Genomic DNA, 13,049 nt, shown 5'->3' with positions numbered 1-13,049 from the left:
GCACACTACGAAAATCTATTCTATTAATGCTAACAAAATATTCATACATCGAACAGGGAAAGAGAGACAGAGCTGCTGCTAGGTAGACCGTTAAGGCTATAGCCTGTTAACCTGAGATCTGACACAGCTCCCGATAGAAAGGCTACAGTAAGCCCATAGACTTTCATTCTGTGGTTTGCCACTGATTGTGTCAGTGTCTCAATGAATGTTTTAACAAGATGGCTGCCACACCAAGATGCATCCTAAATGGAACCCTATTACCTATATAGTGCACTACTTTTGATCAGAACTCTATGGGCACTGGACTGATCAAAAGTAGTGCACTATGTAGGGAATAAGGTGCAATTTGGGACAAAGCCCATATGACCTGATCAATGGTAAATTATATACCAGTGGATGGATGGAGTTGTGCCACCCTAACAGGTGTGAAAAGCTATTTGGGGACTCTATTAGATCTATTTTATTCAATTCAGTCTGGTATGAGAACGGTAGCCCCTATCTAAAAAAGCATGGTGTCTGTGGAAAGCGGAGTATCTTGGATATTGATGGGTGCCTTCAAATCTATGATATGACTTACTACCATATGTGGGCAAAATCACTCATAAGTGCAGGCCGAGCCAATGACCTCACTTCAAGATGGCTGCTACCTACGTTCCGTTTAGTGTTGTGAAGCATAAACTAAATAAACACGGAATATGTTGATACACACCAAAAGCCGGGACTCTGCAGATCATGAGGATATCTTATTTGTCTGCCTGTGACCTACCGTTATAGATCACCATCATCTTACAAGGTAAGCTTGAATTCATATTTAATTTAATTTATTGACTCTATTTCTTGAACTGCATTGTTGGTTAAGGGCTTATAAGTAATTACATATGAATAGCAGTTACTTTTGGGTATGTCTATTCAGGCAGAAATCTACATTTTGCAATTACATTTAAGAGGTTAATTAAGAAGAAATCTTCAGCCCTGTTACGGTCAATCAATCAATCAATCAAATGTATTTATAAAGCCCTTTTTTTACATCTGCCGATGTCACAAAGTGCTGTACAGAACCCTGTTACGGTCAAACCTGTTACTTTATTTGGCACTTAATAGGCACTTAACATAGTCCTTTTTTTATTTAACCCCTTGAGAGGGAAAAAATGGTTTTTATGAAGTTGAACATGTGCTCTTTATGACAGAATTATGACATTTTGTGAAATCTAAAGTTTCTTTTGACCAAGTTACACTTCTCAAAAGGCACCGAATTGGTGGAACGACCCAAATGCAATCAGCAAAAGCTAAAGGCTGTAAAGCCAAAGTTAATGTAACATTTGTGCCAGACAGTTAAAGAACACCTTTATTGTACTGACCCAATCGAATGTCTATTCACATTACATTGCACATGCAGCAGGTATTTACAGGTGGTACGTCATCTTTATGGCAGCAGGACTACACTAATTCATGGGTGTAAATTACAGTCCTCTCAGCGGACCCTTCCAGTTCATTATTTAAAGGATAGACAGACATATTGTTCACTAAAGGACAATGCGTAAAATGCTATAGATGCAGTCACAATGCATTATAATACTTGTCAAAAACAAGTATGACACCTTTGTAGAGTCTGTAGTAGTGTCTGTGATATATTCCTGGTGACAAATCCATTTTACCCTCTGGGGGTCAATAAAGTTGTATTAATTCAATCATGACTCATCATTATTCTGAGAGTTTTCTCAGTCATTTTAAGTCTGTTGAAAAATGACCTGATGAAATGACCTAAAGTATAAAGATATGAAGAAACAGTATATATTCTTAGACCTGCTTTTAACAAGTAAAACTGTTAAAAGCAGTATGTTATAATGTTAGAACCTGTGCCTCCTACAAGTAATAATGCACTTTAAATGCATGTATTGAAGTGTGACCAAATGGAATAGGGTGCCATTTGGGACACATACACTGTACCACAGCCACAGGGCATTGGGAGGGCTAAAGACCAAGCTGGTCGACACTCCGATCGGGCCTGAACTTCACATCAGAGTGGCTCTCGCAGCATGGGGTTCCGATCAGTACTTTATGAGGGCTATCTGTGGTGGCCTGGCCTATCGTTGGCATTTCACATGTGGCTACGTGCACAGCAGGTTGTCTCTGCCTTTAGAGAGCCTCTGATGCAGCAGCCAGCAGCCAGCCTAGAGCCCAGTGACATCAACAGCCCTGCCAGAGGTACAGCACTGACAGCTCTGACTCCAGTTAGGACACGAGTGACTAGTCTTGCGTTGCCATACCTCCAAGACATGACCAAAAAAACAGCAATCACCATAACCACCAGTCATGGTGATGAGTATAGAATCAGTATGATAGAGGTAGACCAGTCATGGTAATGAGTATAGAATCAGTATGATAGAGGTCGACCAGTCATGGTAATGAGTATAGGATCAGCATGATAGAGGTATACTAGTCATGGTAATGAGTATATGATCAACATGATAGAGGTATACTAGTCATGGTAATGAGTATAGGACCAGCATGATAGAGGTATACTAGTCATGGTAATGAGTATAGGATCAACATGATAGAGGTATACTAGTCATGGTAATGAGTATAGGATCAGCATGATAGAGGTATACTAGTCATGGTAATGAGTATAGGATCAACATGATAGAGGTATACTAGTCATGGTAATGAGTATAGGATCAACATGATAGAGGTATACTAGTCATGGTAATGAGTATAGGATCAGCATGATAGAGGTATACTAGTCATGGTAATGAGTATAGAATCAGCATGATAGAGGTATACTAGTCATGGTAATGAGTATAGAATCAGCATGATAGAGGTATACTAGTCATGGTAATGAGTATAGAATCAGCATGATAGAGGTATACTAGTCATGGTAATGAGTATAGGATCAGCATGATAGAGGTATACTAGTCATGGTAATGAGTATAGGATCAGCATGATAGAGGTATACTAGTCATGGTAATGAGTATAGGATCCGTATGATAGAGGTATACTAGTCATGGTAATGAGTATAGGATCCGTATGATAGAGGTAGGCCAGTCATGGTAATGAATACACTGATAGGGTTCTACCAAGAACCGATTTGATATGAATAACCCTAGGGTTCTACCTAGAACATTTAACATCCTAAGAACCATTTTTGGAAGAACCATTTTTGATTAAAGCAAGGACTCGTTGAAGGCAAGAAACGTTCTACATACAGCCATATATCATAATTCCCAGCATGCTCTATTGCAGGGTGATTTTCAGAATTGTTTCAATATCTGTGTTTTTGTTTATACTTTGTATTCGGAAAGTATTCAGACCCCTTTATTTGTTCCACATTTTGTTTGTTTTGCAGCCTGGTTTTAAACTGATTTAATTGAGATGTTTTGTCACTGGCCTAGACGCAATACTCCATAATGTAAAAACTGAATTTGTTTTTTTGGAATGTATACAAATTAATTAAATGAAAAGCTGAAATGTTTTGAGTCAGTAAATATTCAACCCCTTCTTTATGGCAAGCCTAAATAACCAGTTAAATTGTATCTAAATGTAATCTAGTGGAGGCTCCTCAGAGGAGGAAGGGGAGAACCATCCTCCTCGGGGAATTTCATACAAATAAAATGGTAAAACCTGAAAAAGTTATCCTTTTTAGATAAAACTATTCAAAATATTTTCACGTTTTCAAATAATTTATTAAAACACTGTTTTGCAATGACGGTCTACAGTAGCCTCAACAGCACTAGTTTCCATCCTCCTCTTGGTACATTGACTTCAATACTAAACATAGGAGGCTCTTGGTTCTCACCCCCTTCCATAGACTTACACAGTAATTATGACGTCCTCCAGAAATAGTCCTCCAACCTATCAGAACTCTTGCAGCATTAACTGACATGTTGTCCACCCAATCAAAGGATCAGAGAATGAATCTAGTACTGAAAGCATAAGCTACAGCTAGCTAGCACTGCAGTGCATGAAATTAGGTGAGTAGTTGACTCAAAGAGAGAGAACGACAATAGTTTTCAACAAATTAATTTCTTCAAAAATGAAAGAGAAGCAAGAGAGAGAGAGATTTCGTCATAAAAAAATGTCACTATGAGTATCCAACACAACACTTCCAAGTCAATGTAAGCTTTTGGTTGTATTAATTTATTGCCAACTGGGCGCGCCAGTGTAATAGGCAAGTGTGTTGCACACTGTAACTTCACTGCATGAATGTAGCGGGTTTACTTACGCAATAGATCTATTAGCTATGTTATTTTAGCTAATATGGGGACAACGATGTAGGCTGTGTGTAGCGGTTATGAAATGGTTTGGCTTGGAAAGTTTTTTTCGCCTAGTCACATACAGCTGATGTGGTGTTCATTGAAGTCCACAAACGAAGGGAAAACATGAGAGGAGGAGAGTGCATAGAGGGTAGAATGAATACAACGTGGCTGCTATGATCAGGGGTGTATTATTTCCTCCGATTTGGTTGAAAAACATTTCTTAAATGGAAGCAAACAGAACAGGGATAAAAATAACTGAATTTGTCCAATAGAAACTCTTGTTTGCAACTGTTGGACTAATGATCACACCTTAGATAAGCTAGATGCAGGCAAGAGTGTGAAAGGCGGTATTAAATGTGTCACTGTCTGTCCATGTGTCACTGTCTGTCATCTCAAATTTTTCTCTCGACCTATGTGCACCTACATTGTAAAATTTCATTAATTAGGCAAGGGTGTTGCAACCTCATGATGGGCATAGGGAAAATTTGAGTATCATGTAGTAGCCTAAACTTATCAATGTTACATTTAACTGGGTGAATGGAATATGAATGACAGTCATCCAACATGCTGTAAAAGAAATAATACATTTAAAATATAATCATCCTCCCTCATCATAACAAGGCACTAAAGTAATACTGCAAAAAATGTGGCAGAGCAATTCACTTTTTGTCCTGAATATAAAGCGTTATGTTTGGGCAAATCCAATACAACACATTACTCAGTACCATTCTCCATATTTTCAAGCATGGTGGTGGCTGCATCATGTTATGGGTATGCTAGTAATCGTTAAGGACTGGGGAGTTTTTCAGGATAAAAAATAAATGGAATGGAGCTAAGCACAGGCAAAATTCTAGAGGAAAACCTGGTTCAGTCTACTTTCCACCAGACACTGGGAGATTAATTCAATACAAGGCCAAATCTACATTGAAGTTGCTTACCAAGAAGACAGTGAATGTTCATGAGTTCATTACTTAAATCTACTTGAAAATCTATGGCAAGACCTGGAAATGGTTGTCTAGCTATGATCAACGACCTGAAAATGGTTGTCTAGCAATGATCAACGACCTGAAAATGGGTGTCTAGCAATGATCAATGACTTGAAAATGGGTGTCTAGCAATGATCAACGACCTGAAAATGGGTGTCTAATCTAACCAATTTGACAGAGCTTGAAGAATATTGAAAGGAATAATGGGCAAAAGTTGCACAATTTTTTTATTTGTTTTAACTAGGCAAGTCAGTTAAGAACAAATTATTGTTTTCAATGACAGCCTAGGAACAATGGGTTAACTGTTCAGGGGCAGAACGACAGATTTGTACCTTGTCAGCTCAGGGATTTGAACTTGCAACAGGTCACTAGTCCAACACTCTAACCACTAGGCTACCCTGCCGCCACATGCTGAGGTGGAACGCTCCTACAGACTTAACAAGAAAAACTCACAGCTGTAATCGCTGCCAAACGTGCTTCTATAAAGTATTGACTCGGGGTGGGAATACTTATGTAAATTTGATTTTATATTCAATACATTTTGTTAATCTATAAAACATGTTTTCACTTTTTCATTATGGGGTATTGTGTGTAGATTGGTGAGATCAAAAATCTATTGAATCAATTTTGATTTCAGGCTGTAACAACACAAAATGTGGACTAAGTCAAGGGGTATGAATACATTGTGAAGGCATTGATTATTTGATTAAATAAATAACAACATACATTTTTCTAATGTGGCCTATAAACTTTTAACTAGGCTCTCAAAGAAAGGTCTTAAATTATTATAGAAATGATTGTCATAAGTCATTACAATTTAAAGGTTAATAAGGCTCGTAGAACCGTTCATAGACGACTCTGGGAAGAACCCTACAAAAATAAAATGGTTCTCGGTAGATCCCTTCATAGAGGGTTCTATGAAGAACCTTTAGATTATAAAATGATTCTTGGTAGAACCCTTCATAGAAGGTTCTAGGGATAACAATATACAGGGGTTCTATGAAGAACCCTACACAGACAGTTCTAGGTAGAACCCTACAGAGACAGTTCTAGGTAGAACTCTTTACAAAAAGGGTTCCCCTATGACCCTCAAACTCAACTATGGACCTCGAAGCCAGTTCCACTGCATTTGTTCATTGTTCCCCCTCTAACAAAGGACCTGAGGACCTGAGACACCAGGTGGGTGCAATTACTTATCAGGTAGAACAGAAAACCAGCAGGCTCCAGACCTCATAGGATAAGAGTTGAAAACTCCTGCCCTATGGAGACAAACCGAAGAACCCTATACGGTTCTATTTAGCAACTTTTTTTCTAAAAGTGTACAGGCCAGTCATGGTAATGAGCATTTAAAAAAAAATGTTTTAACTTTTTAACTAGGCAAGTTAGTTAAGAACAAATTCTTATTTTCAATGACGGCCTAGGAACAGTGGGTTAACTGCCTTGTTCAGGGGCAGAACGATAGATTTTTACCTTGTCAGCTCAGGGATTCGATCTTGCAACCTTCCGGTATAGGATCAGCATGATAGATGTAGGCCAGTCACTGTAATGAGTATAGGATCAGCATGATAGATGTAGTCCAGTCATGGTAATGAGTTTAGGATCAGCATCATAGGTGTAGATGTGTAGATGGTAAGATTTTCTCAACGCAGTGGTCAACCTGTCTATTGGCGTTAGAAAAGTAGGGTTGTTTGTGTGTTGTGTGTGTGCATGCGTGCAAGAAAGAAAGAAAGAAAGAAAGAAAGAAAGAAAGAAAGAAAGAAAGAAAGAAGAAAGAAAGAAAGAAAGAAAGAAAGAAAGAAAGAAAGAAAGAAAGAAAAAAAAAAGAAAGAAAAAAGAAAGAAAGAAAAAAAAAAGAAAAAAAGAAAGAAAGAAAGAAAGAAAGAAAAGAAGAGGCACTGTAGAGAGGGAACGAGAGAGCTTTGGCAATATGTTTCAATACGTTTGGCAATATGTATGTTGTTATGTCATGCCAATGAAACAGAGAGACAGAGATGGTTGGAGTCCTGCTCTGCTCAGTGAGGCTGCAGGGGGGGGGGGGGGGGAATGGTGCAGGGATGAACCAGGGAATGTTTGGCAGATTTTCAAATAGGGTAAGAAATGAGCCTTTAACTCATTCTGATGACTGAAGGCAGGCAGAGACACATCTTGGATTCAGACTCTCCTGAGTCTTTGTATTAAAGGGAGGGTGTCCTCCTCTCACTCCTGTCACCTCAGGTCTACTTGTATCTTTAGTTACTTTTGAACTTCGGTAACAAAATGGAAACTTTTGAGACATGCCTCTAATATAATTTATTGTCTGAATGCATGCTTTTTGTCATTGAGTAAAGCATAGCATCTTTGGATTGTATTAGGGTTTATGAAGTAGAGGTTATTGTAGTAAACGTAAGACTTATTTGAAATGTGAGTATCCCTTCAAGACAGACTCATTTGTTTCTTATACCACTTGATATAGTACTGTATGCCGTTCATACGTACGTTATCTCAGACAGCACTGGCCTGATTTTGACCTAACTTGGGTAAATGATGCATCTTGCCATAGATATCTGGCATTTACAAAGTTACACTGATTGGCCCAAGGCGGGAGCTATAGTAATTAACTGAACTTTGCGAATCACACCAGAGAGTAAGAGGTGAAGCGAGGGGGATATCTGGGCCCAAAAATCTGTCTTCTCCAGCAGGTGGCGTTTTTTCTTTGGCACATGACATGGAGTAGAGGGAATGGATTAGCTAAAGAGACTGCAGGGCTCAACATTCAGGGGTGCCCACAGGCCTTGGCAACATCTGCCAAGCTCACGAGGCCAGTTAATCAAGCTTTCATATGACCCACTTGTGCCAGTACATTTTCAAACTCCAAAACAGAAGATATTTGTATTTATTCTGACATCTGACGCTTCACACTTGTTATTAACCAGCATTCGGTTCCCAAGCGGAGGCAAGAATGTCAAAGCCTTGCCTGGAGTGAGCCCTGCCTAATTAGGCTAGGCTACATCCTGGATACTCGCACCAGACCGTTCTCAATGAAGGCAGGAACCCATCAATTGAACATCAGCACACACATTCAAGTGTCCTCCACCTGCTTTCAGTCTTTTTTCATCAGAGACAGCGACGTCATTATTAGCAACGAAAGGTTTACTTAGACCTACACTATGGAGCTGCTTGCTTGTCAAGACATTAACATTATTTGCACAAATCACTTGTTGGTTAAATACAAAATAAATATTGTAATAATGCTATATAATGCTTTTCAGTGTTGTATGGTTTATTTCTCAACTCCAATTCTTGCGCAATAGCGGAGGTGAATAAAGATAGCGGCCCCCATGTACATACCATAAATTACTTGTTTGTTAAGTTCGCTGTATTGTACATTGCTCTCCTTCCCTCTTTTTTGTATCGTCATTAGCACAGTATGCATGATCTCAATTCTAGCTTCAACACCCAGACAATTAGAAAAAACAAAAAAGTATATTGTGCTGATTTATTAGCACTTTGAACCATGTCGGGTGCCGTAGTTTTAAAAACTCAGTGGACAGTGGTGAAACAATGACATCATATCTGAATTTGACTTCTTTATGCTCTATATTCACTGTAAATTCACACAGTTAGGCCTAAACTGTATTTCTAAAAATGTTTTTATTTTTTTTACCTTACTTTAATTAGGCAAGTCAGTTAAGAACAAATTCTTATTTACAATGACGGCCTACCCCAGCTAAACCAGGACAACGCTACTCTATCGGACTCCCAATCACAGCCGGTTGTGATACAGCCTGGAATCGAACCAGGGTCTGCAGTGACACCTGAGATGCAGTGCCTTAGACCACTGTGCCACTCGGGAGCCATGTAAAGAATACATGATTTCATTAGTGGAGTGATTACCCCATTGTGGTAAACAATGCAGAGGAGCAACCTCATGCTTCAGCCATGCAGCCATGTAGCATTAGATATGTGATCGTTCTTCAGCCATGTAGCCACCAGGCTGCATTAGATAGGTGATCGTTCTTCAGCCATGTAGCCACCATGCTGCATCATACAGGTGACCATGCTTCAGCCATGTAGCCACCATGCTGCATCATACAGGTGACCATGCTTCAGCCATGTAGCCACCATGCTGCATCATACAGGTGACCGTGCTTCAGCCATGTAGATGCCATGCTGCATCAGACAGGTGATCATGCTTCAGCCATGTAGCCACCATGCTGCATCATACAGGTGACCATGCTTCAGCCATGTAGACGCCATGCTGCATCAGACAGGTGACCATGCTTCAGCCATGTAGACGCCATGCTGCATCAGACAGGTGACCATGCTTCAGCCATGTAGACGCCATGCTGCATCAGACAGGTGATCATTCTTATTGCTAAAATAGCATCAATATGTTATCGGGCTCATTTCTGGGGGAGAATATTACATTTTAAATGGTTTAATAAAAGCTATCTGTCATCATTGAGAGATGGTTTTATTTTTGTTTTCCAAACAATCAGTGTAAATATCAGATCTTATTGTTGGTTATAATATAAGGTATTTGCCCAGACTGTAAATGAAGCGCTGCATCATTCATGGGCGGCGACATATTTACTGTTGTATTGTTGAGCTTTGGTGTTTCTTCATTTCTGCCATATTGCCTTCAAATATTTGGCACAATGAGTCCTATACATTGTAGCCAACACACTGTATTGACAGTTTCATGACCACTAACTTCTATATCCTCAGCCATATGCCTATCTTCCTGTTGTATCTTATTCCATTCCAAATTAAGTTATATTTTGTACTTCACATTTTTTGACAGTTCTGCATGTGTCCCACAGAAGCATCAAGCGAACTGTTTAATTCAGCTTCTTCTTGGGGCCCAGGTTGATGGCATGTCCTCACATCTTCTTGCGGCAGTTGACAGCATGAGAATGGAGGCGAGCGTAGCACTTGCGGCAGATCATTTTGTCGCAGTTGTCCTTCTGGCTCAGCTGATGACTCAAGGGATGGCTCGATGATGCCTCCACGCAGACACAGCACAAAATGCAGGGTGGACTCTTTCTGGATGTTGTAGTGTGACAAGGTGCGACCATCTTCAAGCTATTTGCCAGTGAAGATCAGACCCTGCTGATTAGGATGAATACCTTCCTTATCCTGGATCTTGGCCTTGACATTTTCAATAGCATCGCTGGGCTCAACCTCAAGGATGATGTTTTTTTCCGTCAACGTCTTCACAAAGATCTGCATCTTGGCAGGCCAGCCGCTAGCTGAGCCTCAACATATGTTTTGAACTCAAATTCCAGTAGCGCATTCGATAATTTTCCTAAGAAATTCTTCTGAATAATACATGTCCTTTTAAACAGAAAAACACAAAAGGAGACTTAGTAGGATGATAATTCCTGGGGAAGTTAGACCAGCACAACAGGCTCCCTGGAGACCAAACTGATGTTTACATTTGAGCTGCATCAAAGACACATCACAGCACATGCCAGTGATGCCACTGAGCCCCAGGAAGGAAGGCCTGCCTAGCCTGTCACAGAAACGTCTTCTCAGGTTTGCTGCTTGACGGTGCTAAATTCATTAATGAGAAAGAATGAGCTGATTTGAGAGGAGAAGACAAGACAAGGACTTCCTTGTTGGAAATCGTATGACTTTTTAAACAAGGTTTCAAGATAGAGCGAAGTGTCTATGTGAGCTTTTGAGGTTTTTCTAAATGAACCTGTGAATAAATGAGACGCTCTGGAAACGTTGAATATTGGTGAGATTAATATGAAAGAGAGAACATTTGCTATATAAGTACAATATAGAGTATATTAGGGGTCCCCAATAAGTGGCCTGCGGGCTGAACAGGATTTTATTTGGCCGCAATGTTTTCTGAGCAAAACATTTTGTATACCAGTTAAAACTTTGGATAATAGTCCAAATAAATAAAAACCCTTCAATGAGTAGGTGTCCAAACTTTTGACTGGTACTGTATATACAGATACAGTGACTTCAGAAAGTATTCACAGGCCTACACATATACCAATACCCCATATTACAATACCCCATAATGTCAAAGGGGAATTGTGTTTGTCTAAATGTTCTAAATTGTTTAAAAATGAAGAGCTGAAATGTCTTGAGTCAATAAGTATTCAACCCCTCTGTTATGGCAAACCTAATACGTTCTGGAATAAAAATGTGCTTACCAAGTCACATAATAAGGTGCAGAATAGTGTTTAACATGATTTTGGAATGACTATCTCATCTCTGTACACCACACATACGATTATCTGTAAGGTCCCTCAGTCGAGCAGTGCATTTGAAACACAGATTCAACCACAAATACCAGGGTGTTTTCCAATGCCTCGCATAGAAGATGGGTAAATTGAATAAATTGAATATTTCCCTTTGAGCATGGTGAAGTTATTAATTGCACTTTGGATGGTGTTTTAATAACCCAGTCACTACAAAGATACAGGTGTCCTTCCTAAGTCAGTTGCCGGAGAGGATGGAAAACACTCAGGGTTTTGACCATGAGGTCAATGTCTCGCCCTGACCATAGTTTGCTTTGTATGTTTATATGTTTTGTTTGGTCAGGGTGTGATCTGAGTGGGCATTCTATGTTGTATGTCTACTTTGTCTGTTTCTGTGTTTGGCCTGATATGGTTCTCAATCAGAGGCAGGTGTTAGTCATTGTCTCTGATTGGGAACCATATTTAGGTAGCCTGATTTGTCATTGTGGGTTGTGGGTGGTGGGTGATTGTCTATGTGTAGTGTTTGTGTCAGCACGATTGTTCATTAGCTTCACGGTTGTCACGTTGTTGTTTTGTAGTGTACAGTTTTCCCATTAAAATGACGAACACTTACCATGCCGCATCTTGGTCCTCTCTATCTCCAGATGACAACCGTGACAGAATCACCACCACAAAAGGACCAAGCGGCGTGGTAACGGGCAGCAGCAGCGATGTCAGGATTTCTGGACATGGGAGCAAGATCTGGACTGTGTCACTACTTGGGAGGAGATAGACAGGTGGGCGGTCGACCCAGGGAGAGTGCCGGAGCCCGCCTGGGATTCTCTGGAGCAGTGTGAGGAGGGATACCAGCGAATGGAGTCAGCACGGAGGCGCGGTAGGAAGCCCGAGAGGCAGCCCCAAAACTGTATTTGGGGGTGGGGGGAAACACGGGGAGTGTGGCGAAGCCAGGTAGGAGACCTGCGCCAACTCCCTGTGCTTACCGGAGAGCAAGAGGGACCGGGCAGGCACCGTGTTATGCTGTGGAGCATACGGTGTCCCCGGTGCGGGTGCATAGCCCGGTGCGGTACATTCCAGCTCCTCGTATCGGCCGGGCTAGAGTGGGCATCGAGCCAGGTGCCATGAAGCCGGCTCTACGCATCTGGTCTCCAGTGCGTCTCCTTGGGCCGGCGTACATGGCACCATCCTTACGCATGGTGTACCCTGGTTCGCCAGCACAGCCCTGTGCGGGCTATTCCACCTCGCTACACTGGCCTGGCTACCGGGAGCATGCAACCAGGTACGGTTGTGCAGGCTCGGTTCTCAAGAGCTCTAGTGTGCCTGCACGGTCCGGTCTATTCAGTGCCACCTCCACGCACCAGCCCTCCGGTGGCAGCCCCCCGCACCAGGCTGTCTCTCCGTCTTCTGCCTACAGGTGCTTCCTCCTCTCCAGAGCCGCCAGAGTCTCCCGTCTGTCCAGAGCCACCAGAGTCTCCCGTCTGTCCTGAGCCGCCAGAGTCTCCCATCTGTCCTGAGCCTCCAGAGTCTCCCGGTCTGTCCTGAGCCGCCAGAGTCTCCCGGTCTGTCCTGAGCCGCCAGAGTCTCCCGGTCTGTCCTGAGCCGCCAGAGTCTCC

At 41.4% G+C, this 13,049-nt stretch overlaps 1 pseudogene; it reads right to left on the bottom strand.

Moving 5' to 3' along the window:
- Window positions 1-10,059: 10,059 nt before the first annotated feature.
- On the bottom strand, window positions 10,060-10,471 carry LOC109891593 (ubiquitin-60S ribosomal protein L40-like; annotated as a pseudogene).
- Between the last annotated feature and the right edge of the window lie 2,578 nt (window positions 10,472-13,049).

This window comes from Oncorhynchus kisutch, linkage group LG5, assembly GCF_002021735.2.
Source record: "Oncorhynchus kisutch isolate 150728-3 linkage group LG5, Okis_V2, whole genome shotgun sequence".
NCBI lineage: Eukaryota > Metazoa > Chordata > Actinopteri > Salmoniformes > Salmonidae > Oncorhynchus > Oncorhynchus kisutch.
Note: the sequence above shows the minus strand (reverse complement) of the source record. Positions and strands in the feature narration are given on the sequence as shown.